The 23390-nt window shown below is 41.6% G+C and overlaps 1 pseudogene; it reads right to left on the minus strand.

Moving 5' to 3' along the window:
- Gm18374 (predicted gene, 18374) lies at nucleotides 7519-8298 on the minus strand (annotated as a pseudogene).

Genomic DNA, 23390 nt, shown 5'->3' on the forward strand with positions numbered 1-23390 from the left:
ATAACAGCTCTCCATTCCTAAATTCCTCCTGGAAAAAACTGGCCTCCTAAGAGTACTGACAAACAGGCTTGCAGAACAAACAAGCCACAGTCAGAGACAGCAAGACCAGCCAACACCAGAGATAACTGCATGGCAAAAGGCAAGAACATAAGCAACAGAAACCAAGGCACCTTGTTTCCCACCACAGTGAACCCTGGTTACCCCAACACACAATAAAAGCAAGACTGTGATTTAAAAATCACATCTCATGATGATGATAGAGTACTTTAAGAAGGATGTAAATGACTTCCTTAAAGAAATACAAGAGAATACAGATAAACAAGCAGACAACCTTAAAGAGGAACACAAAAATTCCTTAATGAATTACAGGAAAACATAGCCAAACAGGTGAAATAACTGAACTAAACCATCCAAGACCTAAAAATAGAAATAGAAACAATAAAGAAATCACAAAGGGAGCCAACTCTGAAGATAAAAACTTAGGAAAGACATCAGGAGTCATAGATGAAAGCATCCCAAACAGAACACAAGCTATAGAAGAGAGAATCTTGGGTGCAGAAGATACCATAGAACAACACATTGAAACAAAGGTCAGAGAAAATGCAAAATGCAAAAAACTCCTAACCCAAAACATCCAGGAAATTCAGGACACAATGAGAAGACCAAACCTAAGGATAATAGGTCTAGAAGAAAGCAAAGCATCCTAACTTAAAGGGCCTATAAATATCTTCAACAAAATTATAGAAAAAAAACTTTTCTACCCTACAAAAAGAGATTACCATAAACATGCAAGAAGCCTACAGAACTCCAAATATATTAGACCTGAAAAGAAATTTCTCCTGTCACATAGTAGTCGAAACATCAAATGCACAAAACAAAGAAATGATATTAAAAGCAGTAGGGAGAAAGGTCAAGTCACATGTAAAGGTAGACCTATCAGAATTACACCATGTTATGATAGTATACTTAACCCAAAACCCCACCAGACATCTTCTACAGCTGAAGAACAACTTCAGCAAAGTGGAAGGATACAAAATTAACTCAAACAAATCAGTAGCTTTCCTTTACTCAAAGGATAAACAGGCTCAGAAAGAAATTGTGGAATGGCACCCTTCACAATAGTCACAAACAATAAAAAGTAACTTGGTGTGATTCTAAGCAAACAATAGAAAGATCTATATGACAAGGCCTTCAAGTCTCTGAAAAAAGAACTCGAAGAAGACCTCAAAAGATAGAAAAATCTCCGATGCTCTTGGATTGTCAAGGTTAATTTAGTAAAAATAGCCATCTTGCCAAAAGCAATCTACAGATTTAATGCAATCCCCATCAAAATTCCAACTCAATTCTTCATAGATTTAGAAAGAGAAATTCTCAAATTCATCTGGAATAACAAAAAGCCCAGGATTGCAAAAACTCTTCTCAATAATAAAAGAACTTCTTGGGGAATCAGCATTCCACACCTCAAGCTGTACTACAGAGCAACTGTGATAAAAAAAAAAAAAAAGCATGGTATTGGTATAGTGACAGGCATGTAGATTAATGGAATAGAACTGACAACTCAGAAATGAACCCACACACCTATGGCCACTTGATCATTGTCAAAGGAGCTAAAATCATCCATTGGGAAAAAAGACATCATTTTCAACAAATGATACTGATTCAACTGGTGGTCAATAAGTAGAAGAATGCAAATTGATCCATTCTTATCTCCCTGTACAAAGCTCAAGTCCAAGTGGATCAAGGACCTCCATATAAAAGAAGATACACAAATTTAATAGAAGAGAAAGTGTGGGAAAGTCTCAAACACATGGACACAGGGGTAAAGTTTCTGAATAGAACACCAATGGCTAATGCTCTAAGATCAAGAATCAACTAATGGGACCTCATAAAACTGCAAAACTTCTGTAAGGCAAAGGACACTGTCAATAGGACAAAACAGCAACCATAATATTGGGAAAAGATCTTTACCAATCCTAGATCTGATAGGGTCTAACATCCAATATATACAACGAACTCAAGAATGTAGACTACAGAGAACCAAATAACCCTATTAAAAATGGGGAACAGAGCTAAACACAGAATTCTCAACTGAGGAAAGTCAAAGGGCTCAGCAACACCTAAAGAGATGTTCAACACCATTAGTCATCAGGGAAATGCAAATCAAAATGAACCTGAGATTCTACCTCACACCAGTCAGAATGGCTAAGATCAAAAACACAGATGACAGCAGATCCTGGTGAGGATGTGGAGAAAGAGGTGCACTCCTCCATTGCTGGTGGAATTGCAAGCTGGTACAACTATTGAAATCATTCTACCTGAGTATACAGCTATACCACTCCTGGGCATATACCCATAAGATGCTCCAACATGTACTAAGGACACATTCTCCACTATGTTCATAGCAGTCATATTTATAATATCCAGAAGCTGGAAAAAATCCAGATGTCCCTCAACAGAGGAATCGTTACAGAAAATGTGGTACATTTACACAATGGAGTACTACTCAGCCATTAAAAACAATGACTTCATGAAATTTGCAGGCAAATTGATAGAACTTGAGAATATCATCTTGAGTGAGGTGACTAATTCACAAAGGAACAAACATGGTATGTACTCACTGATATTATTCCCAAAAGTTCAGAACACCCATGATTCAATTCACAGACCGTATGAAGCCTAAGAAGGAGGAAGACCAAAATGTGGATTCTTCAGTGGTTTTTAGAAGAGTAAACAAAATAACTCACAGGAGGAAATATGGATCAAAGTGTTGAGCAGAGACTGAAAGGCCATCCAGAGGCTGCCCCACTTGGTGATGCATCCCATAGAAAGCCACCAAACACAGATGTTATTGTGGATGCCAGGAAGTGCTTGTTATAACAGACTGATAAGGCTGTCTGCTGAGAGGCTCTGCCAGAGCCTGACAAATACAGAGGAGGAAGCTCACAGCCAACCATTGGACTGAACTTGGAGATCCTTGATGGAGGAGCTGGAGAAGGGACTGAAGGGGCAGAGGGAGTTTGCAACCACATGGGAGTCAGACACCCCCACCATACCCCCATAGCAGCAACAGTGTCAACAGGCCAGACACCCCCACCAGAGCTCCCGGGAACTGTACCACATACCAAAGAATACACATGGAGCAACTAATTATGGTGGCCTCATGTGTGGTAAAAGATGGCCTTATTGGACATCAGTGGATGGAGAGACCATGAGGCCTGAGGGTGTTCCATGCCCCAGTATAGGGGAATGCCAGAGTGGGAGGATGGGAGTGGGGTTGGGAAGCACCCTCATAGTTGCAGGGGAAGGGGGATAGAATTGGGGGTTTCTGAAGGCGAGATCTGGAAAGGGGAAAACATCTGAAATGTAAATAAAGAAAATATCCAAGAAAAAGAATAAAAAAGAAAAGCAAATGAATGAGTGAATGAATGAATGAGTGAATGAACTGAATAAAATCCTAGCCACTAGATGAAAAATTAACTAGTGAACTGTCATTTATACCTACGGGGAGAGGGAAAATCAGTTTTCTCCCATGGAGTGACAATGGGTACGTCAAACACTCCAGGCAGGTCTCATGGTCATGAGCAAATAACCAGCATAATGAACTTCATTGCTTTTGTGTATGTACTCTTTAATTTGCTTAGAGTGTAGCATTTTGTTTTGTCTTGGTTTTTGAAGGTGTGATTTCATTTTGTTCTCTTGGTTTTGGGTAGTTTCTTATATTGAGTTTTGGGTTGTTTTTTGAGAAAAACATATCGTTGTGAGGAAGCAGTGACATGGATGAATTTGGGAGTGAAGGAATATAAACAAAATATAGTTAAATTTAAAAAATGTTTTGAATGACACAATATTAACTTTATGGAATATGAGCCAGTGAATGATTACCCATAGAATAAGCCAGTGGATGATTACAAGAAAACAGTATCTATGGCCACTGCCAGGCAGCTGCACATATGAGTTCAGCTTCGATAGCATGTATGAGACCTCAAAAGCCCAAGCCAGGCTACAGTATTTGAGCCCACCTGTACTTCAGTTGCCATTGGCAATTGAAAGCTATTGGAAGGGATGGTCAATTTTCTCTAAGAGTATAACCTCTGGAAAGTTGACCATGCACCAGCTGAAGGCAACATATCTATAATTTTAGTACAACAAGAATTGATCTTGAAGGGTTCTAAGGGTGTGGGATGCAAATCTGAGCACAGAAAGGGAAAGTTGGTGGAAGAAGGATGTATCAGATTAAAACACACTGTAAGAAATTCTCAGAACTCTCAATGACACACACACAACACACACACACACACACACACACACACACACACACACACACGACACAAACGGTATATATATATATTTATTTCCAGTAGGTCCGCATATTTGATTGCTTGGTTCCTGTTGGAAGTGTTATGTTGAGAGGTGATGGAATTTTTAGATTGTGGAGCATTTCTGGACAGAGTATGTCACTGGACTGGGCTTTGAGAATATATAGCCTCATCCCACTTGCTCTCTCTGGTTCCTACATGTGGTTGAAGATATGCTCTCTCTGCTTCTTATTCTAGATATCTGTTGCTATGACTCCTTATTATTAAGGACTCTTCCTCTGGAACCTAAGTCAAATAAACTCCTCCTTCCATAAGTCCCTTTTGGTTACTTTATCATAGCAATAGAAAACCCATATAAAAACAAATATTGCCTATAATATGTAGAAAAGAGAATGCTTGAACACTACTAGTGGGAATGTGAATTAGCCCAGTCACACTGGAATCCAGAAAGGATGTTCCACAAAATAAATGGAATAGACATACCATATGATCCAACTCCATCACTTCTTCATGTTAACTTGAAGGACTTTTAAGTCAGTGTGTCAGAGGTACTTGACATTAGGGCTTACTGCAACAATAATGAGTTCATGACTCAGCTTGGGAGTGTGAAGTGGTTTGAATATAACTCCCCCATAGATTTAGGTATTGAAAACTTGTCACCTAGTAAGTTGTCAGTGTTTCAGGAGGTGTTAGAGGTATAGCCTTGCAGAAGAATATATGTCACTGTAAGCCAAACCCTTTCTTCTATGAGTGTTTGTGGTCATAGTGCTTTGCCACAGCAAAAGGAAAGTAATTAATATAGTGTCTATCAATTAATTAATGCTTAAAGAAAATTTGGAGTGACATATTGGAATTATATCCACGTATAACGACTAATGATGTTATGACATTTATGAAAAAATTGGTGTAAGAAAATTATCATATTAAGGAAAATCAGACTCAAGAAGTCACATGTTGCACTTTTCTCTCACTTGTAGAGTTGAATTTATCACACAAACATACACATACATAGACATTAATGAGCACCTGCATGCACACATACATGCACTCAGGCATACACATGCACACACTTGCACACACACAGACGCACACAAAAGTGCATCCACACACACGTACATAAAAATGGATGACTTGGGAGTAAAGTCAGAACTGTTTAGAGAAACAGATGTGACTAACACAAGTGTGTATTAGTTACTGATGTATTGCTGTGATAAAGCACTATGACCCACGCAACTGACAGAAGAAAGTATTTATTTGGGCCTATGGTTCCAGAGAGACAAGAGTCTATCTATCATGGTGAGGACTATGACAGCAAGCACATGAGATGACACAGGAAGCCAATGTTTCCATCCTCACCTGTAAGACAAGAGGGTGGCCCTGAAGTAAGATGAAGAGAATAAATGCCAAAACCCTTCTGCATTGCTGTTTTTACTGCAGGAGCTCTCCATCATCCAAATTTACCTAGACACATGCCTTGAGAACTTATTGTTCAAATCCTCAGCCTGTGGGGGACATTTCTCATTCAAACCATCACATCTCTGCAGGGAGTTGAAAGTGGATGGAGGGAATTGAAGGAAAACATAGTCAAATGAGTATTGTATACACTTGAATGTAATTATCCTCATGAAACCCAATACCATGTACAATAAATATGTGCTAGTGGAAACAATAAGACAATATTCCTAATTATTTTACTAACTAGGAAGAAATTTAACCAAGTAGGTAAAATATCCCTATGGCAAAACCTGTAAGACATTGATGAAAGAGGGTGAAAAGGCATAGAAAGGAAAATGTATCAAGGATTAAAAGAGTTAATGCTGTTTAAAATAATTCATTAAGCAAACGCTTTCACAGATTAGGGAAGTCTCTATGAAGTTTTAAGTGATGTTTTTCTGAAGGCTGAAAATTCCAACAAGACATGACTTTTGCAAAGTTGATCAAGAAGAAAAAAATTAAAGCATTGCATTTTCCATTCCAAGTAGTTTTATAAAATTATAGCAGTGCAGGATGGCCTACAACATGCAAACAACATGGAGAAACTGAACAGAAGTCCAGGTAACCATTGAACACACTATACACCAAGAACACTCAAAGGGTGAAATGTAGTCTCCTCTACAAATGCTGTTGTAAAAAAGACAGTGATAAACTGAAGTTGGATTTTTGACAGTTTCATACACAAACTAATGTTAAAACAGATCAAAACTTCAGAATAAAAAAACTCATAGAGTAAAACAGAATGAGAAGTCCTTTGATGTCATTGATTTTGATGATGATTATTTTCAAACACGATATGAAAAACAGTCGATGAAAGCTAAAATAATACCAAGAAAGCATCTGCACGGCAAAGAAAACAACCAACAGAGTAAGAGGACAATTCATGGAATGGAAGAAGGTATTTGCAAGCAAGACACCAAATGAAGGATTGTTATTCCAAGTTATAGTTAACTAATGGAATTACTTAGCCAAAAATTTAAAGTAAGGAAAAATGTCTGTTAGGTTGCTTTTTTAAGAAAGGGATACATGTGGGCATAAAGTGTTTGGAAAGACATTTAACCTCACTGATCTGAGAGGAAGGCGAATGCAGCTCACCATGAGCTATACAACCTTCTATGTGTTAGCATGCCTGATGTCAAAATTCAAAACACATCAGATTTACGTGATCTAAAAAGGATAATTAGCCCTTAGTCAAGAAATAACTTCCCACTCTTGGGTGAAAATCTCTAATTAAATTCAGAGGATCCCACTTATAAAAAGAAGTCATGAGAATGAGAGAGTGCTAGTTGGGGAAAGGACTCCAACAGGGGAGGGAGGGGTTCTTTATAGAATCTGATTGACAAAATAAACTATTGGCATCAAATGTGCCTAAAATACCTTAAAATATGCCATATTTACACTTGCCCAACTCATGTGAGTTGTATTCTATACTTCCTTCACTAAACAATAAAAGAAATAATAAAAAAATCTGACTATGAAACGGTCTGAATATTATTGTTTGAAAGTGTTGAAATTAGGAATACCATTTTTTAGCATGATGCTTGCAATGCTTTCTGATAAAAATGTTAGTTCAACTTTAAATACCACAATGTGTTTTTCTTTAATTATATCTCTAATTCGAGAGTAACTATGAAAGTTCATGAAACGAAATGCAGAACTTCAAGTCAAAGCCAAACACCTAGGAAAACATAAGACAAGCTATTGGTACCTTCCATGGAAGAGGAGCCTGGAGTACACTTTTATCCAGTGAGCTTCCTTCCACTCTGAGTGACAGCTCCTCATGGAGTGCCTGGGCAATGACATACACAGCAGCATGGACTTTGGAGCTATAAGGTGAGGTATTCATATCCCAAACATGCAGAGGTCGTGTGCTCAGGATGCCATTGGGCTCACATAGACTTTGTTCCCTGACTCCATCCTGATCAAAATATGGACATTCAAATAAGATGGACCACCCATCATGGATAAAGATATCATGAGGGTATTTTCTAGGTTGAACATCTCTGAGAAAATCCTTGAATCCCAGTACTTGATCCATGCGAACAGAAAATGATAATCCTCTAACAGAGATTATATGACTTTTATGTTGATGAAAAGGAAATGTGGTGAAATGCCAATCAGAAGTTGTGATCCAGACATTATGAAAAGTGCCATAGTGAATGATCATATCGACAAAGCTCAGAAGAGAATATGTGTCACCAAATGCAATGATAACACGTGTCAATGGGAATCTTTCCCTAAAATGCTTCTTGTTTATTGTCTCCAAAGCAGGAATTTCTGGAACCTTTTCTGCAAATGCAACACAAAAGCCATGGTTTTTCATCTCCTCTGTGATGTCCCTAAGGAAGAGTTCTCCCTTCATATCATCTGGAGCCACCAGGCCAGCCCAGACCCAAGCGAAGTGTAGCAGCAGTTGAGTAATTCCCTGATACAGAGCTGTGAGGTCCATAGGAAACTGGTAAGGAGACTGTAGATGGGCCCATAAATCATATGCTGACAAAAAATAATTCCAAGGATCGAAGTTCAATTCCAATCAACTGTAGCAAGCAGTTCATAACCTCAAGGCTCCATTCAAAAGGAGCATAGCTGATCTAAACCGAAAGTTACCTCTAAAGACATTGCAATTATGCTTATTTTCAAATGATTTGGTTTACATCTTCTATTAATGCACTCTAGGACAAATTAAACAGTTAAATAACTTTGCTAAGAAATACCAGTTTGTTACCTATGACCCATCACTTACATTTTAGTCCTTTCACAAAATGTATCTTTTTCTTTTCACTTTTATAAAATGTATCATACAGGGACACAGAGTGTCTATCCCCTTCTTTCAATCGAGGCACTACCAGTCAAATAAGAGAGCATTTGCAAATCTGTTTCTTCCCATACTAAAACTTTCCTCCTTCTGATGTGGAAGTGGAGAAACATTAATAATAAAGGCCTTTTATTTGAAGAGACAAATCCATAACCTATTACCAAATAAAGAAGAATCTAAGAAGCATTTAAAAACCCACTAGTGAAGTCTAAATTTCCCTAGAAGTTCCTTTGTTTTTGTGTTTCTGTCATGCTTAATATAAGCTTGCTTAAGATAGAAGGCTGACTGTCTCCCTCAATGAATGTTGTAAAATTCCTATTTAATAGTAGCCTTTGATCAACCACATCACATTGCTATCCTTCTTACCAGAATCTTTAATTGAGATGACTTACATTGTCATTCCTATGCACTTTGGGGCATCTCCTCTCGGGTTAGGAGTGAACTAGAACATTAATTTGCCAAATCAAATGACCAATTATTAAAATTCCCTTCACTTATTGGCAAGAAACAATCCATTTCTTTAAAATGTGTTCCAGGATTTTTTTTTCTTTGATCAAGGACTGTATTTCAAGGTTTGGCCAACACTGTTAGTCTGCTTTACTAAATCTTCTGTTTCTTTACACTAGTGGTATCAGAATATCCCAGTGTCCCATGGTTCCAATTGGGACTTGGATCCCCTTTCCACACAAATTCCATAAATAATCTCATAAAATCATATGCCCACTAAAACATGACATAGTCTGCAGCTCATGTCCTGGCTGACTTCTCACCAGGCATATGAATTTGAATGTTTAATAAACATTTCACTTATTGAATCCAAAATCATGGTGATTGAATGCAGACACTCAATACATGTTAATTGACTGGGAGAGAGGGGTAGATAGGAAGACAGGGGAGAAATAATAGGAAAAAAGAAATCAGAAAATGATGTAAACATGAATATATTGAGGAAGGAAACAGTAGCATAAAGAAATACTCAATTCTTAGTAAATGCACAAAGTAAGAAATTTAAATGATGCAACTTGATGCAGTTTTTATATTATTAAACATTGATAATAGGCTCATGAGGCCCATGAAACTAGTTTCTAATTATGTTTGCTTAAAATAGTCCAAAATCTGAGTGAACTACCGTTAAACCATAAATTTTAAGAATATGTTTTTGAAATGTGACAAAAATGTATCCGAAAGCTAACGCAAGAGGCTGTGGCAGAAAGACCTGTTGTCCTGCTGACAGAAAACACCCAGGCTCCTTTCAGTTCTCCAATTCAGACATTGGAGTTGCTCTCAGGAAGACAGATGCTCCTCCAGGGAGGTGAGCTGACCAAACACAATTTAACTTCTATGTTTCTTTGTTTATTTTATTTTTTCCTAGATAACTGATCTATTTTTGAGAGTGGTGTATTGAATTATTCACTTGTGCTGTATTAGGATTAATCTGTGGTTCTTTTTGATTGCTATCTATTGAAATTGGCTACACTTTTGCTTGGTGGAAATGTTCTAAACTTGTAATAGATTCATCATGAACTCTTCTTTTAAGGAGTATGAAGAAACCCTCCTAATCAGTTCTGAGTAGTTTTGATTTGAAGTCTATCTTGTCAAATATTAGATCAACCATTCCTGCTTGATTCTTTTTTTTAATTAGGTATTTTCCTCATTTACATTTCCAATGCTATCCCCAAAGTCCCCCATACCTTCCCCCCCACTCCCCTACCCACCTACTCCCACTTTTTGGCCCTGGCATTCCCCTGTACTGGGGCATATAAAGTTTGCAAGTCCAATGGGCCTCTCTTTCCAGTGATGGCCAACTAGGCAATCTTTGGATACATATGCAGCTAGAGTCAAGAGCTCCGGGGTACTGGTTAGTTCATAATGTTGTTCCACCTATAGGGTTGCAGATCGCTTTAGCTCCTTGGGTACTTTTTCTAGCTCCTCTATTGGGGGCCCTGTGATCCATCCAATAGCTGACTGTGAGCATCAACTTCTGTGTTTGCAAGGCCCCGGCATAGTCTCACAAGAGACAGCTCTATCTGGGTCCTTTCAGCAAAATCTTGCTAGTATATGCAATAGTGTAAGTGTTTGGAAGCTGATTATGGGATGGATCCCCGGATATGGCAGTCTCTAGATGGTCCATCCTTTCGTCACAGCTCCAAGCTTTGTCTCTGTAATTCCTTCCATGGGTGTTTTGTTCCCAATTCTAAGAAGGGGCAAAGTGTCCACACTTTGGTTTTCATTCTTCTTGAGTTTCATGTGTTTCGCAAATTGTATCTTATATCTTGGGTATTCTAAGTTTCTGGGCTAATATCCACTTATCAGTGAGTACATATTGTGTGAGTTTCTTTGTGATTGGGTTACCTCACTCAGGATGATACCCTCCAGGTCCACCCATTTGCCTAGGAATTTCATAAATTCATTCTTTTTAATATCTGAGTAGTACTCCATTGTGTAATTGTACCACATTTTCTGTATCCATTCCTCTGTTGAGGGGCATCTGGGTTCTTTTCAGCTTCTGGCTATTATAAATAAGGCTGCTATGAACATAGTGGAGCATGTGTCCTTCTTACTGGTTGGAACATCTTCTGGATATAAGCCCAGGAGAGGTATTGCGGGATCCTCCGGTAGTACTATGTCCAATTTTCTGAGGAACCGATTCTTAATTCCATTTTCTTAGGAAATCATTCTCTAATCTTTTACTCTAAGATGGTATCTATCTTTGGTAGTAAGACTTTTTTTTTTTTTTTTGGTTCCATGAAGGGGATAAATTCCATTTTCAAGACAATCTGCTTGTCTGTGTGTGTGTGTGTGTGTGTGTGTGTGTGTGTGTGTGTGTTTGTGTTTAATTAGACAACTGAGACCATTAATATTAAGAGATATTAGTGGGGGATATGTCTGTGTTCCTGTCATTTCTTGATTTTTTTATTGTTTTTTTACACCTCTTTTTATTAACTTTCCTGATTATGTTTTCTCATTCCTGGGAGCCAGTTATGTGTGATAATCAGTCTTTTCAGACTTAAGCATTACTTCTAGAATCCTCTATAGGGATGCTAAGTTATCATAAATTCCTGTGTATTTTTATCAGAGAATGTTATCACTTCTCTTTCAAATATAGGGCACAGTTTTCCTATGCATCATACTCAAGTTGGTATTTGTGGTCTTTCAGTATTTGGAATGTATCCTTCCACACTCATCTGCTTTAAGTGTTTCTAATTAATACATCCGCCATTATTTTTCTGATGGGCATGTCTTTGTAAGTGACATTGTTTGTGTCTGTCACAGCTTTTAATGCCCTGTGTTTTCTATCTCCAGTACTTTAATTCTAGTATGTTATGTGAAGTTTCTTTTCTGATCCTGTGTATTTGTTTTCTGTAGGCCTCTTTTACCTAATTGTACATCCTTTTCTGAAGATATGGGGACTTTTCAAGTATGACATTATTGCAAATAATTTCTATGCTTTTGTTATTGCATTATTCTTCTCCTTTGTGTCTAAATAGCGAAGATTGGGTGTTTTATGGTGTTACAAAGCTTTCCCCTTTCTACATTAAAATAAATTTTAATTTATTTTTGGCCATTATTAAATGATAGAATTTCTCTACCTTGTCTTCCAGTCCTGATATTCTTCTTCAACACAGTCCTCTCTTTCAATGAGGTTTTCTATTAGGCTTACAGAGTTTTTCATTTCCAGCCTCATTTCAACTTGACTTTTTTTTTTCTTCAGATATTGTATTTCTTTATGGAACTCTATTTTTGCATTATGAATCGACTTCCCTATTGTTTTTAGCACTTTGTTTTTAATGTTTTGGACTAAACTGAGGTGCATAGGGCTATGCACACACAGGCTGGTCTCCAGTTGAGCAGAGATGCTGAACCCTGGGACCCGGTGGTCATAATTTACCTACATGGGATGGAAGGAGTTCTCTCATGCCTCCTGGAACTCTGGTTCCTGTCTAAGTTACACTCCCCCTCAACATCCACAAGAGAAGCATGGCTAGAAGTCAGGTAGGCAATGTCCCAAACTTCTGACTTTCAGGCTAGACTCCTCCCCAGTTACCTAGAATTTCTCTACCTTGTCTTCCTGTCCTGATATTCTCCTTCAACACAGTCCTCTCTTTCAATGAGGTTTTCTACTAGGCTTACAGAGTTTTTCTGTTGGGAGCCGCCCCCACATTCGCCGTCACAAGATGGCGCTGACATCCTGTGTTCTAAGTGGTAAACAAATAATCTGCGCATGAGCCAAGGGTATTTTATGACTACTTGTACTCTACCTTTCCCGTGAACGTCAGCTCGGCCATGGGCTGCAGCCAATCAGGGAGTGATGCGTCCTAGGAAATATAACTCTCCTAAAGAGGGAAGGGTTTTCGGTTTCATTTTTGAAGGGGCTTTCGTTTTTGGGGCTGGGCGCTGGGCGCTTGCCCTCCTGGCTCCCAAAGATGTAAGCAATAAAGTTTTGCCGCAGAAGATTCTGGTTTGTTGCGTCTTTCCTGGCCGGTCGTGAGAACGCGTCTAATAACAATTGGTGCCGAATTCCGGGACGAGAAAAAAACTCGGGACTGGCGCAAGGAAGATCCCTCATTCCAGAACCAGAACTGCGGGTCGCGGTAATAAAGGTTCCCGTAAAGCAGACTGTTAAGAAGGATTCAACTGTATGAATTCAGAACTTTTCAGCTGGGGAACGAGAGTACCAGTGAGTACAGCTTTACGAGGTAAGTCTGATCTTGAACTTTCTAAGGAAATTCAAGACAGTCTATCAGAAGTAAAGTGGAATATGTTTGGCCTTGAATTTTTTCTAGTGTTAGAAGCCCTTTTGTTCCTTTTCACATGTTATCAAGTGGTTAAGATAGGGCGGATTCTAGAGGAAATTCAGGACAAGCTATCAGAAGTAAAGCGGGGAGAGAGAGTAGGAGCAAAGAGAAAATATGGTACACAAAATAAGTATACAGGCCTTTCCAAGGGTCTTGAACCCGAGGAAAAGTTTAGGTCAGGTAAGAATACCTGGGGAGAGATTAGAAGGAAGGAAAAGAAAAAAGAAAAGAAAAAAGATCGATTAGCGGAGGTCTCTAGGAGATACTCATCACTAGATGAGCTCAGGAAGCCAGCTCTTAGTAGTTCTGAAGCAGATGAAGAATTCTCCTCTGAGGAAACAGACTGGGAGGAAGAAGCAGCCCATTACCAGCCAGCTAATTGGTCAAGAAAAAAGCCAAAAGCGGCTGGCGAAAGCCAGCGTACTGTTCAACCTCCCGGCAGTCGGTTTCAAGGTCCGCCCTATGCGGAGCCCCCGCCCTGCGTAGTGCGTCAGCAATGCGCAGAGAGGCAATGCGCAGAGAGATGCGCAGAGAGGCAATGCGCAGAGAGATGCGCAGAGAGGCAGTGCGCAGAGAGATGCGCAGAGAGGCAGTGCGCAGAGAGATGCGCAGAGAGGCAGTGCGCAGAGAGACAGTGCGCAGACTCATTCATTCCCAGAGAGGAACAAAGGAAAATACAACAGGCATTTCCAGTCTTTGAAGGAGCCGAGGGTGGGCGTGTCCACGCTCCGGTAGAATACTTACAAATTAAAGAAATTGCCGAGTCGGTCCGTAAATACGGAACCAATGCTAATTTTACCTTGGTGCAGTTAGACAGGCTCGCCGGCATGGCACTAACTCCTGCCGACTGGCAAACGGTTGTAAAAGCCGCTCTCCCTAGTATGGGCAAATATATGGAATGGAGAGCGCTTTGGCACGAAGCTGCACAAGCGCAGGCCCGAGCAAACGCAGCTGCTTTGACTCCAGAGCAGAGAGATTGGACTTTTGACTTGTTAACGGGTCAGGGAGCTTATTCTGCTGATCAGACAAACTACCATTGGGGAGCTTATGCCCAGATTTCTTCCACGGCTATTAGGGCCTGGAAGGCGCTCTCTCGAGCAGGTGAAACCACTGGTCAGTTAACAAAGATAATCCAGGGACCTCAGGAATCCTTCTCAGATTTTGTGGCCAGAATGACAGAGGCAGCAGAGCGTATTTTTGGAGAGTCAGAGCAAGCTGCGCCTCTGATAGAACAGCTAATCTATGAGCAAGCCACAAAGGAGTGCCGAGCGGCCATAGCCCCAAGAAAGAACAAAGGCTTACAAGACTGGCTCAGGGTCTGTCGAGAGCTTGGGGGACCTCTCAGCAATGCAGGTTTAGCGGCTGCCATCCTTCAATCCCAAAACCGCTCCATGGGCAGAAATAATCAGAGGACATGTTTTAACTGCGGAAAGCCTGGGCATTTTAAGAAAGATTGCAGAGCTCCAGATAAACAGGGAGGGACTCTCACTCTTTGCTCTAAGTGTGGCAAGGGTTATCATAGAGCTGACCAGTGTCGCTCTGTGAGGGATATAAAGGGCAGAGTCCTTCCCCCACCTGATAGTCAATCAGCTTATGTGCCAAAAAACGGGTCATCGGGCCCTCGGTCCCAGGGCCCTCAAAGATATGGGAACCGGTTTGTCAGGACCCAGGAAGCAGTCAGAGAGGCGACCCAGGAAGACCCACAAGGGTGGACCTGCGTGCCGCCTCCGACTTCCTACTAATGCCTCAAATGAGTATTCAGCCGGTGCCGGTGGAGCCTATACCATCCTTGCCCCCGGGAACCATGGGTTCACTCACCTTGCAGGGCTTAGTAGTCCACCCTGGAGTTATGGATTGTCAACATTCCCCTGAAATACAGGTCCTGTGCTCAAGCCCTAAAGGCGTTTTTTCTATTAGTAAAGGAGATAGGATAGCTCAGCTGCTGCTCCTACCTGATAATACCAGAGAAAAATCTGCAGGACCTGAGATAAAGAAGATGGGCTCCTCAGGAAATGATTCTGCCTATTTGGTTGTATCTTTAAATGATAGACCTAAGCTCTGCCTTAAGATCAACGGAAAAGAGTTTGAAGGCATCCTTGATACCGGAGCAGATAAAAGTATAATTTCTACACATTGGTGGCCCAAAGCATGGCCCACCACAGAGTCATCTCATTCATTACAGGGCCTAGGATATCAATCATGTCCCACTATAAGCTCCGTTGCCTTGACGTGGGAATCCTCTGAAGGACAGCAAGGGAAATTCATACCTTATGTGCTCCCACTCCCGGTTAACCTCTGGGGAAGGGATATTATGCAGCATTTGGGCCTTATTTTGTCCAATGAAAACGCCCCATCAGGAGGGTATTCAGCTAAAGCAAAAAATATCATGGCAAAGATGGGTTATAAAGAAGGAAAAGGGTTAGGACATCAAGAACAGGGAAGGATAGAGCCCATCTCACCTAATGGAAACCAAGACAGACAGGGTCTGGGTTTTCCTTAGCGGCCATTGGGGCAGCACGACCCATACCATGGAAAACAGGGGACCCAGTGTGGGTTCCTCAATGGCACCTATCCTCTGAAAAACTGGAAGCTGTGATTCAACTGGTAGAGGAACAATTAAAACTAGGCCATATTGAGCCATCTACCTCACCTTGGAATACTCCAATTTTTGTAATTAAGAAAAAGTCAGGAAAGTGGAGACTGCTCCATGACCTCAGAGCCATTAATGAGCAAATGAACTTATTTGGCCCAGTACAGAGGGGTCTCCCTGTACTTTCCGCCTTACCACGTGGCTGGAATTTAATTATTATAGATATTAAAGATTGTTTCTTTTCTATACCTTTGTGTCCAAGAGATAGGCCCAGATTTGCCTTTACCATCCCCTCTATTAATCACATGGAACCTGATAAGAGGTATCAATGGAAGGTCTTACCACAGGGAATGTCCAATAGTCCTACAATGTGCCAACTTTATGTGCAAGAAGCTCTTTTGCCAGTGAGGAAACAATTCCCCTCTTTAATTTTGCTCCTTTACATGGATGACATCCTCCTGTGCCATAAAGACCTTACCATGCTACAAAAGGCATATCCTTTTCTACTTAAAACTTTAAGTCAGTGGGGTTTACAGATAGCCACAGAAAAGGTCCAAATTTCTGATACAGGACAATTCTTGGGCTCTGTGGTGTCCCCAGATAAGATTGTGCCCCAAAAGGTAGAGATAAGAAGAGATCACCTCCATACCTTAAATGATTTTCAAAAGCTGTTGGGAGATATTAATTGGCTCAGACCTTTTTTAAAGATTCCTTCCGCTGAGTTAAGGCCTTTGTTTAGTATTTTAGAAGGAGATCCTCATATCTCCTCCCCTAGGACTCTTACTCTAGCTGCTAACCAGGCCTTACAAAAAGTGGAAAAGGCCTTACAGAATGCACAATTACAACGTATTGAGGATTCGCAACCTTTCAGTTTGTGTGTCTTTAAGACAGCACAATTGCCAACTGCAGTTTTGTGGCAGAATGGGCCATTGTTGTGGATCCATCCAAACGTATCCCCAGCTAAAATAATAGATTGGTATCCTGATGCAATTGCACAGCTTGCCCTTAAAGGTCTAAAAGCAGCAATCACCCACTTTGGGCAAAGTCCATATCTTTTAATTGTACCTTATACCGCTGCACAGGTTCAAACCTTGGCAGCCACATCTAATGATTGGGCAGTTTTAGTTACCTCCTTTTCAGGAAAAATAGATAACCATTATCCAAAGCATCCAATCTTACAGTTTGCCCAAAATCAATCTGTTGTGTTTCCACAAATAACAGTAAGAAACCCACTTAAAAATGGGATTGTGGTATATACTGATGGATCAAAAACTGGCATAGGTGCCTATGTGGCTAATGGTAAAGTGGTATCCAAACAATATAAAGAAAATTCACCTCAAGTGGTAGAATGTTTAGTGGTCTTAGAAGTTTTAAAAACCTTTTTAGAACCCCTTAATATTGTGTCAGATTCCTGTTATGTGGTTAATGCAGTAAATCTTTTAGAAGTGGCTGGAGTGATTAAGCCTTCCAGTAGAGTTGCCAATATTTTTCAGCAGATACAATTAGTTTTGTTATCTAGAAGATCTCCTGTTTATATTACTCATGTTAGAGCCCATTCAGGCCTACCTGGCCCCATGGCTCTGGGAAATGATTTGGCAGATAAGGCCACTAAAGTGGTGGCTGCTGCCCTATCATCCCCGGTAGAGGCTGCAAGAAATTTTCATAACAATTTTCATGTGACGGCTGAAACATTACGCAGTCGTTTCTCCTTGACAAGAAAAGAAGCCCGTGACATTGTTACTCAATGTCAAAGCTGCTGTGAGTTCTTGCCAGTTCCTCATGTGGGAATTAACCCACGCGGTATTCAACCTCTACAGGTCTGGCAAATGGATGTTACACATGTTTCTTCCTTTGGAAAACTTCAATATCTCCATGTGTCCATTGACACATGTTCTGGCATCATGTTTGCTTCTCCGTTAACCGGAGAAAAAGCCTCACATGTGATTCAACATTGCCTTGAGGCATGGAGTGCTTGGGGGAAACCCAGACTCCTTAAGACTGATAATGGACCAGCTTATACGTCTCAAAAATTCCAACAGTTCTGCCGTCAGATGGACGTGACCCACCTGACTGGACTTCCATACAACCCTCAAGGACAGGGTATTGTTGAGCGTGCGCATCGCACCCTCAAAACCTATCTTATAAAACAGAAGAGGGGAACTTTTGAGGAGACTGTACCCCGAGCACCAAGAGTGTCTGTGTCTTTGGCACTCTTTACACTCAATTTTTTAAATATTGATGTTCATGGCCATACTGCGGCTGAACGTCATTGTTCAGAGCCAGATAGGCCCAATGAGATGGTTAAATGGAAAAATGTCCTTGATAATAAATGGTATGGCCCGGATCCTATTTTGATAAGATCCAGGGGAGCTATCTGTGTTTTCCCACAGAATGAAGACAACCCATTTTGGTTACCAGAAAGACTCACCCGAAAAATCCAGACTGACCAAGGGAATACTAATGTCCCTCGTCTTGGTGATGTCCAGGGCGTCAATAATAAAAAGAGAGCAGCGTTGGGGGATAATGTCGACATTTCCACTCCCAATGACGGTGATGTATAATGCTCAAGTATTCTCCTGCTTTTTTACCACTAACTGGGAACTGGGTTTGGCCTTGATTCAGACAGCCTTGGCTCTGTCTGGACAGGTCCAGACGACTGACACCATTAACACTTTGTCAGCCTCAGTGACTACAGTCATAGATGAACAGGCCTCAGCTAATGTCAAGATACAGAGAGGTCTCATGCTGGTTAATCAACTCATAGATCTTGTCCAGATACAACTAGATGTATTATGACAAATAACTCAGCTGGGATGTGAACAAAAGTTTCCGGGATTGTGTGTTATTTCCATTCAGTATGTTAAATTTACTAGGGCAGCTAATTTGTCAAAAAGTCTTTTTCAGTATATGTTACAGAATTGGACGGCTGAATTTGAACAGATCCTTCGGGAATTGAGACTTCAGGTCAACTCCACGCGCTTGGACCTGTCCCTGACCAAAGGATTACCCAATTGGATCTCCTCAGCATTTTCTTTCTTTAAAAAATGGGTGGGATTAATATTATTTGGAGATACACTTTGCTGTGGATTAGTGTTGCTTCTTTGATTGGTCTGTAAGCTTAAGGCCCAAACTAGGAGAGACAAGGTGGTTATTGCCCAGGCGCTTGCAGGACTAGAACATGGAGCTTCCCCTGATATATCTATGCTTAGGCAATAGGTCGCTGGCCACTCAGCTCTTATATCCCATGAGGCTAGTCTCATTGCACGGGATAGAGTGAGTGTGCTTCAGCAGCCCGAGAGAGTTGCACGGCTAAGCACTGCAATGGAAAGGCTCTGCGGCATATATGAGCCTATTCTAGGGAGATACATCATCTTTCATGAAGGTTCAGTGTCCTAGTTCCCTTCCCCCAGGAAAAACGACACGGGAGCAGGTCAGGGTTGCTCTGGGTAAAAGCCTGTGAGCCTAAGAGCTAATCCTGTACATGGCTCCTTTACCTACACACTGGGGATTTGACCTCTATCTCCACTCTCATTAGTTGGGTGGCCTATTTGCTCTTATTAAAAGGAAAGGGGGAGATGTTGGGAGCCGCCCCCACATTCGCCGTCACAAGATGGCGCTGACATCCTGTGTTCTAAGTGGTAAACAAATAATCTGCGCATGAGCCAAGGGTATTTTATGACTACTTGTACTCTACCTTTCCCGTGAACGTCAGCTCGGCCATGGGCTGCAGCCAATCAGGGAGTGATGCGTCCTAGGAAATATAACTCTCCTAAAGAGGGAAGGGTTTTCGGTTTCATTTTTGAAGGGGCTTTCGTTTTTGGGGCTGGGCGCTGGGCGCTTGCCCTCCTGGCTCCCAAAGATGTAAGCAATAAAGTTTTGCCGCAGAAGATTCTGGTTTGTTGCGTCTTTCCTGGCCGGTCGTGAGAACGCGTCTAATAACATTTTTCATTTCCAGCCTCATTTCAACTTGACTTTTTTTTTTCTTCAGATATTGTATTTCTTTATGGAACTCTATTTTTTGCATTATGAATCAGCAGAAAAGATAGCAGCTCACTTTAAAAGGGGATATTTGCCCCCTCCTTGCTCTCCCACTTGTCTCACTCCTTTGTTCTCTTGTATTTACTCTCCTCTCCTCTCCTCTCCTCTCCCTCTCCCTCTCTCCCTCTTAATCTCTCTTGCCTTTTCTCTCTCTCTCTTTCTACCTTCTCTCTTCCCCCTGCCTTTCTACAATAAAACTCTAAAACCATAGACTCTCTGCTCATCAAGTTGACGCTCACTCTAGCATGTGTGGGAACCTCTCTTCCCTTTTCCCTCTCTCCCATAACCCCAGTGTCCCCAGGTCAGGGATGCCCCTTGTCCAGCCCCTGTCGAGAGGGTCAGAGGCTTGGATGCCCACCGGGGCTGAAGGGAAAGCATCTGGCAGCCCTCCCATGTCTGCCTGTCCAGAGTGTTGGTGGAACTCTGGCCAGATGTGGGTCTGTTTGGAACTGAAAAGGGAGCTCAGGGGAAGATGTGTAGAGGGAGAACCACACTCTGCCAGAGTTTTACCTATTCTCTGGTCAGTCAGGCATGGGAGGGGTGCCATACACTTTCCATTCATCCCTGGGTGGGCATCCAAGCCTCTGACCCACTCTATGGGGGGAGCCAAGGGTCAGCTCTACCTGTGAGCCCCAGAGCTACTTTGCTAAAGCCACTGAGGTTATGGGAGAGAGGAATGAGGGAAGAAGTTCCCAACACTGACAAGAGTGAGCGCAGTGGATCTTGACAGGAGCAGTGACTATCTATGGTCTTAGAGCTTTATTGTAGAAAGGCAGTGGGAAAGAGAGAAGGTAGAAAAGAGAGAGGGGAGGCTAGAGAGAAATAAAGAGTAAGAGGGAAAGAGAAGAGGAGAAGACAAAGACAGAGGAGAGAGAGGGTGAGAGTGAGGGGTAAGAAGTAAAAGAGTGAGAAGTAAGAGAGCAAGCAGGGGTTGAACAGCCCTTTTTATGGTCTTTTCTGTTGCTAGGTAACTGGGGAGGAGTTTAGACTGAAGGTCAGAATCTTGGAACATTGTCTATGTGACTTCTAGCCATGCTTCTCTTGTGGGGGCTGTGGGAAGCAGTAACTTAGGCAGGAAGCAGAGTTCCAAGAGCATAAGGGAATGCCTACCTTGTCATGTAGGTGAATTATCACCCTTAGACCTCAAATTGACTGGAGACCATCCTGTCTGCATAGTCCAATTCCCCACATGGTTCCTCCCTTCTGCTCCTTCCTCTGACCCCCTTTTTAGTTTCCCCACTAAATTAGTTTCTTCTTTAAATTGTTTAGTATGATTTTTTTAAACTATAGCATTATTTTCTTAACTGCCTTATTTATTTACATTCCTAATGCATGTTATCCCCTTTCTTTGTCCCTCCTCCAAGATTCCTTTACCCCATAACTCTTCCCCTTTGTCTCTGAGAGGGTGCTCTCACAGTCTTGACAATTCTTGTAAATGTTTTCCTGTAAGTTCTTCCAAATTTTTCTCATTGGAATCCATTACTCTAGGATGTTTTTCTTGTTGATCCTTCAGACCACCTGTCTATTTTTCAATCAGACATTTACAATGTTCAGAAAGTTCAGAGATTTCAGTTAAGACTGAGCTCTCATTTTTCTCCCTGGGAATGGTATTTAGGGATCCAAACTCTACCCCTAGTTTCTCTCTGAAGTCAGCTGCTGTCCTGTGTCAGGTCTGCCCTCCTTATTGGGTCATTGTTTTTGCCATTTGTTGTGGACCTCCCTGTCCCTGGGTACCTTGTCCTGTTTTAACTCTAGTCTCCCCCATTGGTCCACAGTTTCTGCTCTGATTTTAGAAACTGCACAAATCTGTATGTCTATACCTAGGTCAACTTCTCACTTCTCCCTAAGTCCTCAGTTTGTGCTGTGAGTCATAGAACTCCCCATCCCTGTACCAACTTCCCTGAGTTAGCCTGGGTTTCCTGCCTGGATTGGCAGTTGACTGTGAACTGTGAAGCTTCCCATACCTCTGAATACCTTACTTTGGTTATCTTATTATGTTCTGACTCCATGGCCTTCACAAATTTATAACTCTCTATGTCTAGATTCCTTACTCTGAGGTCAGTTTTCATCTCTTTCTGAGGTCTGCAACCTCTGCAACCTCTGCAACCTCTATCATTCATTGTGGAATCCCCCAACCCTGACACCTGCTCCCTTTACCTTAGGCCAGTACCCTTCCCTTACTTGGGAACATAACTTCTGCTTCATGCTCTGGCGGGTCCCTCAACTGGATGATCTATCCTTTGTCAGCTGAAGTCTTCTGAGTTATGGAACACCCTCACTTGAGTCTATGCTCTGGATGGGCTCTGGTCTCTTCCCTAGGTTTGTACCTTTTTCTCAAGCTAGGGACCCAAAGCCTAAGCAACATGAGTTCATTTCTGATTCTCTCATGATTTTTTAATATAGGCATAAAAATAGGCATAGATATAAAATGTCATCTTGGTTCCAGGACTCCGCAGAACTTAGGAAATTAGTCTGAACAGGTGAGAGGGTGCGCCTGAGAACCGGACAGCTTCTGGGAACAGACAGAAGCACAGAGCCACTGAGGCAGCACCCTTTGTGGGCCACAGACAGCCGGCCACCATCCGGACCAGAGGACAGGTGTCTGCCTGGCTTGGGAGGCGGCCTCAGCCTCAGCAGCAGTGGTCGCCATCTTGGTTCCAGGACTCCGCAGAACTTGGGAATTTAGTCTGCATAGGTGAGAGTCTGCACCACAGAAGCTGACAGGTTCTGGGACCTACCAAAGCAACACAGCTTCTGAGAAAGGTCCTGTTTTGGGCCTTCTTCTTCGGCCAGGAGGAGGTCCAAACACAAGATATCTGCGCACCTTCCCTGTAAGAGAGCATGCCAGCAGAGAGTGCTCTGAGCACTGAAACTCAGAGGAGAGAATCTGTCTCCGAGGGCTGCTGATAGACGGTAACAGAATCACCAGAAGAACAATCTCTAAACAGAGTCAACTATAACTACTAACTCCAGAGATAAGCAGGTGGCAAAAGGTAAACGTAGGAATCTTACTAACAGGAACCAAGACCACTCACCATCATCAGAACCCAGCACTCCCACTTCGCCCAGTCCAGGGCACCCCAACACACCCGAAAACCTAGACCCAGATTTAAAAGCATATCTCATGATGATGGTAGAGGACATCAAGAAGGACTTTAATAACTCACTTAAAGAAATACAGGAGAACACTGCTAAAGAGTTACAAGTCCTTAAAGAAAAACAGGAAAACACAATCAAACAGGTAGAAGTCCTTACACAAAAAGAGGAAAAAACATGCAAACAGGTGATGGAAATGAACAAAACCATACTAGACCAAAAAGGGAAGTAGACACAATAAAGAA

The sequence above is a fragment of the Mus musculus genome, chromosome 6 (genome assembly GCF_000001635.26).
Source record: "Mus musculus strain C57BL/6J chromosome 6, GRCm38.p6 C57BL/6J".
Lineage (NCBI taxonomy): Eukaryota > Metazoa > Chordata > Mammalia > Rodentia > Muridae > Mus > Mus musculus.